Below are 5,839 nucleotides of genomic sequence, written 5' to 3'. Positions count from 1 at the left end.
CTCTAGAACTATGGAATACACCAACCACTCCGATTAGGAACGAATTGCCTTTGAACATAAACTGTCTAATTTCTTACAACTATTGATTTCGGATCGAGCCCAAAACATGGGCAACATCATAATATGATGGGAGGAGTCATTTGGTTAAGTTTGAGTGAAATCCGATCTCTAGAACTACCCAAAACACCAACCACTCCAATTAGGAACGAACTGCCTTTCAACTTGAATTGTCCAATTTCTTACACCTATTGATTTCGGATCGAGCCCAAAACTTGGGCAACATCATAATATGGTGGGAGGAGTCATTTGGTTGAGTTTGAGTAAAATCCGATCTCCAGAACTACCCAAAATCCCAACCACTCCAATTAGGAACGAACTTCCTTTAAACTTGAATTGTTCAATTTCTTACACCTATTGATTTCGGATTGAGCCCAAAACTTGGGCAACATCATAATATGGTGGGAGGAGTCATTTGGTTAATTTTGAGTGAAATCCGATCTCTAGAACTACCCGATACACCAACTACCCCAATTAGGAACGAACTGCCATTGAACTTGAATTGTCCAATTTCTTTCACCTATTGATTTCGGATCAACCCCATAGTTGGGCAACAACATAATATGGTGGGAGGAGTCATCCGGTTAATTTTGAGTGAAATCCGATCTTTAGAACTATGGAATCCACCAACCACTTCAATTCGAAAGGAACTGCCTTCGAACTTGAATTGTCCAATTTCTTACAACTATTGATTTCGGATTGACCCCAAAACTTGGGCAACATAATAATATGGTTGGAGGAGTCATTTGGTTAAATTTGAGTGAAATCCGATCTCTAGAACTACCCAATACCCTAACCACCCCAATTAGGAACGAACTGCCTTTGAACTTGAATTGTCCAATTTCTTACACCTATTGATTTCGGATCGAGCCCAAAACTTGGGCAACATCATAATCTGGGGGGAGGAGTCATTTGGTTAAGTTTGAGTGAAATCCGATCTTTAGAACTACCCAAAACACCAACCACTTCATTTAGGAACGAACTGCCTTTGAACATGAATTGCCCAACTTACACCTATTGATTTCGGATCGAGCCCAAAACTTGGGCAAAGCCATAATATGGTGGGAGGAGTCATTTGGTTAAGTTTGAGAAAAATCCGATCTCTAGAACTACCCAAAACACCAACCACTCCAATTAGGAACGAAGTGCCTTTGAACTTGAATTGTCCAATTTCTTACACTTAGTGATTTCGGATCGAGCCCAAAACTTGGGGAACATCATAATATGGTGGGAGGAGTCATTTGGTTAAGTTTGAGAGAAATCCCATCTCAAGAACTACCCAAAACACCAACCACTCCAATTAGGAACGAACTGCCTTTGAACTTGAATTGTCCAATTTCTTACACCTATTGATTTCGGATCGAGCCCAAAACTTATGTCACGTCATAATATGGCGGGAGTAGTTATTTTGCTAATTTTGAGTGAAATCCGATATCTAGAACTACCCAATACACCAACCACCCCAATTAGGAACGAACTGCCTTTGAGCTTGAATTGTCCAATTTCTTACACCTATTGATTTCGAATCGAGCCCAAAACTTGGGCAACATCATAATATGGTGGGAGGAGTCATTTGGTTAGTTTTGAGTGAAATCCGATCTCTAGAACTGCCCAAAACACCAACCACTCCAATTAGGAACGTACTGCCTTTGAACTTGAATTGTCCAATTTCTTACACCTATTGATTTCGGATCGAGCCCAAAACTTGGGCAACATCATAATATGGTGGGAGGACTCATTTGGTTAGTTTTGAGTAAAATACGATCTCTAGAACTATGGAATACACCAACCACTCCGATTAGGAACGAACTGCCTTTGAACATAAATTGTCCAATTTCTTAAACCTATTGATTTCGGATCGAGCCCAAAACTTGGGCAACGTCATAATATGGTGGGAGGAGTCATTTGGTTAAGTTTGAGTGAAATCCGATCTCTAGAACTACCCAAAACACCAACCACCAAAATTAGGAACGAACTGCCTTTGAACTTGAATTGTCCAATTTATTACACCTATTGATTTCCGATCGAGCCCAAAACTTGGGCAACATCATAATATGGTGGGAGGATTCATTTGGTTAAGTTTGAGTGAAATCCGATCTCTAGAACTACCCACACTACAAGAAAAACCCCCTTTAATGACGGCTAAAAAGCGTCACTATAGCCATTAGATGACGGTTCCAAAAGCGTCAGCGACGCCAGTGTCAGGAAAGGGTACCACCATACTTGACACTTATTATCCGTCAAGCAATTGTGTTTCCTGACGGGTAAAAAGCATCACGGATTAGTGAAAAACCGTCAACAAAGGCTTTTCTTGTCGCTTAATAAGCATCAACAAATATATTTTCTGACATTTAATAAATCTTTCTTGACAGTTCTTAGCCGTCAAGAGTTGAACAACTGAAATTTAAAAAAAAAAAAAGAAAAAAAGAAAAGAAAAGAGAGCTTCCTGTACGACTAAAGTTTCAAAGGATTTAATAACTAAATGAATATATTAAAAAATTGTCAAGCTGAAATTTAATATCCATTAAAGTAGAATATTTTGATACAAACATTCAAAAACTCCTAATACATGCTGAAATAAACCAAGCTATCTAGTACGATAAAAAAAAACGTCACTATAGCCATTAGATTTACGACTCTGGACCACCCCTCCAAATCATACGCTGTTAGACAAGAATACCTGCAACAGATTACCAAAATAAGTTTCTAGCCAACATGTCTATTGTACCTTAAAACGAACCAGAAGCTCTAACCCAAATTTTTGAATCTCAGTGGCATTTGGCCTCTACCATAACTGTAACTAATTGGGAATTTAGAAGGTAATTCAATAATCTAACATTGAAAATAGAGTGAGCAACTAGATTACAAAACAAGAAAAACAAGTACTGAAACAAAATGCATTATATTAGCATGGAAAGTGAGATATGACAGCAGTATCAACAGGCTAATAAATTTTTTTCTTTTCATGGTCCAACAACTTCGATTGAATTCAATTAAATAGAGATAATTTCCAAACCTTGTCTGCAAATTCTTGGTCCAAATAGAAGCTTCATTCAATAATGTGTTTCATGGCAAGTTTGTGTGCTCTACAAGAAAATATTAAAAACAAACTTTTCAGAGGCTCACTTATGTTGGTAAGACATGTCACAATTTGATTCCACACAAATACTCTAGTTAGGTTTTAATAATTTTAATCGAAACTAGAAATTATATGCAAACTGCACTGATCTTTTAAAATAAATACCAAAATTATTAGAATTTTATCTTAAGTCTGCACCAGTCACTTTAATTTTTGTGGAAAACCAAATTTTGTGAGTAGAATGAAACCAAAAGTTCATGTTTAGCATCAACAACAATATGCTGCAATGAAACAGTGAATAAAAGATATAACAGAGATGATAGCCGATAATCTCTAACTGCAACACATATACTAAATATGTTTAAAGGACATTGATAATGGTTCATGTATCTATATTATTGCCAGCATTTGCATTTCTTAAATTCTCGAATCCCATTTCCCTTTTCATTCAAACTCTTGAGAAAGCAATAGCAGACAGTACTTAAGAGCAAAAAGATATATACGACTATATATATGTATATCATGGTTATTTAAGATTAAGGAAGGTTATGAGAAAGATACTATAACCCAAACAACTTCTATGATCCAAACTATTGAAGCTAGCCTAATAAGTGCAACATCAGATCTGATGATTAAACCAAATCAGAATGCTTACCTTTTTCTACATATGCTTTGTCCAAGTAAAAATTGAAAAACTGAAAATCTACAAAAATCACAGCCCATATTTGACTTTATGGGTCGAGACCCAGTGGGATGAAATGAAAGACGGGGCAGCATGTAAATGTTGAGGAAGGGATTTGAGGTTCTTTGAGCTAGGAAATACCGGGGAGGTAGAAAAATACAACTTCTTAATGTCATTATTCGAAACATCTACCAAGTCAGCACGCTTATTGTAATATACAATCAATTGTTTTGAGGGAGCAAAGACTCAAATGATATCCAAATTAAGATAAAACTACCTCTTAATAATTGTCAGTGAAAGATATAGAAAGTAAAAGTCATATTCTAGTAACCAAACAGAGCATCATAATTGGCATAGCAAATTACAAGAAATCTAGATAAATCATTCTTATTCTAGTGTTGTGTATGACATATAATCAACTTAGAGCGAACTGAACTTAAAGTCTAAAACTTGTAGAAACCAGACCACATGTTGGTTAAAAAATAACCTCATTCAACGGTTACTCTAGAACACAGAGCACAAGTTCTTGTTACTTTAGGAAACTAAAACTAAATAGTAGAGAAAGGAACTAAAACTAAAGGCTTTATGTGTTAAGCACTAATTTCAGTAGAAATCACTAATTACAATGGAGCAAGAAATAAAGCACATATCATCAATAATTGTTCAAGAACCTAAGATTTTAGAGGAAGAGAAACAGCAGAAAAGACAATAGCAATAAGATACAGACAGAACCAACACCAAAAGTGTAGGCAAAGCAAAACCAAAGGCTAAATCAAACCAGTGTCACAAAGATTATGAAGAAAGATGAAAAGGCTGGACTATTACCTGCGTCACACTCCGTCTTGCCTCCTAATATTCAAACAATAAACCTTTAAATTAGAGCAGGGCATTACTTCGAACAAAAACCCCGGGATTAAATTTTTTTTATTTAAAAAAACAGAAGATTGCTTCAATTTCATCACATCCAAAATATCTACAATGAAAATAATCAAATACTCAAAACATAACCCTAAAATCAAATTGAAGAAACCAAATTTCTTTACAAGGAAATAAAATCAGCGACAGTAATCAAATACCCAAACATAACCCTAAAATCAAATTGCAAAAATGGGATTTCTTTATAAAGAAAAATAATCAGCCACATTTACCATAACCCTAATTGTCTTCGCTCATCACATTTAGGAATAGATTTAAAGATGAATATGAAGAGGGATAAAAGAGTTTACCTGTTAGATTGTCACAGTGGCGACGAAGATTCCAGAGAAGATCGAGCCCGGCTAGTGATGAGGAAGAGCGATAGTGCCGATGGAGAGAGGAATCATCGAGCAAGCGTGCAGGAGACAAGAATGGAATAGCAAGAGAGAAGAGGGAGCGAGTGGGGAGAGAGACTCGGTGTGTTTGATTTCATTTTGGGTTTGGTGAAGCGCTGGCGTTGCAGAGATGGATGAGTTAGAAGCTGGCGTTGCAGAGATGAAGAAGAGAGGAGAGAGAGATCAAGATAAACCTAGGGGTGTTGTATTTCAAATTTCAGAACTTTTTCCTCTTTGATTGTATTTCCAATTTCAGACTTGAAGCAACAGTGGAAACCTAAGGCTTGTGATTTTGGGTTTTGGAGCGAAATATTGTTTTGGTGAAATTTTGGAGCGAAATATTGCAAACCACAGTATCGCCTTTTTTTTTTAAAAGCGTCAAGTATAACGAGATCTCTTTGACGGTTTTTAATAAGTGTCAAGTATAAGGGGCTTTAATTGACATTTTTTATAAAACGTCACAAAATACCAGTATATAGTTGACATTTATTAAAAAGTGTCAAGTATTAGTAGAATAGTTGATAGTTTTTCAACAAACGTCAACTATGAAGTGCCAACTAAAGCATATTTTCTTGTAGTGCCAAAACTCCAACCACTCCAATTAGGAACTAACTTCCTTTGAACCTGAATTGTCCATTTTCTTACACCTATAGATTTCGGATCGAGCCCAAAACTTGGGCAACATCATAACATGGTGGGAGGTGTCATTTG

The 5,839-nt window shown here is 36.2% G+C and overlaps 1 long non-coding RNA gene across 2 annotated transcripts; it reads right to left on the bottom strand.

The window, feature by feature from the left end:
• Positions 1–2,556: 2,556 nt before the first annotated feature.
• On the bottom strand, positions 2,557–5,485 carry LOC110773271 (uncharacterized). 2 transcript variants are annotated; one of them, XR_015836381.1, is made up of 4 exons: positions 5,045–5,485; positions 4,644–4,667; positions 3,074–3,143; positions 2,557–2,737 (listed from the first exon to the last, which is right to left on the bottom strand). It is a non-coding gene; the product is annotated as an uncharacterized LOC110773271 (long non-coding RNA). The 2 variants fall into 2 exon arrangements; XR_015836382.1 differs by lacking the exon at positions 4,644–4,667.
• Between the last annotated feature and the right edge of the window lie 354 nt (positions 5,486–5,839).

The sequence above is a fragment of the Prunus avium genome, chromosome 6, assembly GCF_965620075.1.
Source record: "Prunus avium chromosome 6, drPruAviu1.hap1.1, whole genome shotgun sequence".
Classification (NCBI taxonomy): domain Eukaryota; kingdom Viridiplantae; phylum Streptophyta; class Magnoliopsida; order Rosales; family Rosaceae; genus Prunus; species Prunus avium.
Note: the sequence above shows the minus strand (reverse complement) of the source record. Positions and strands in the feature narration are given on the sequence as shown.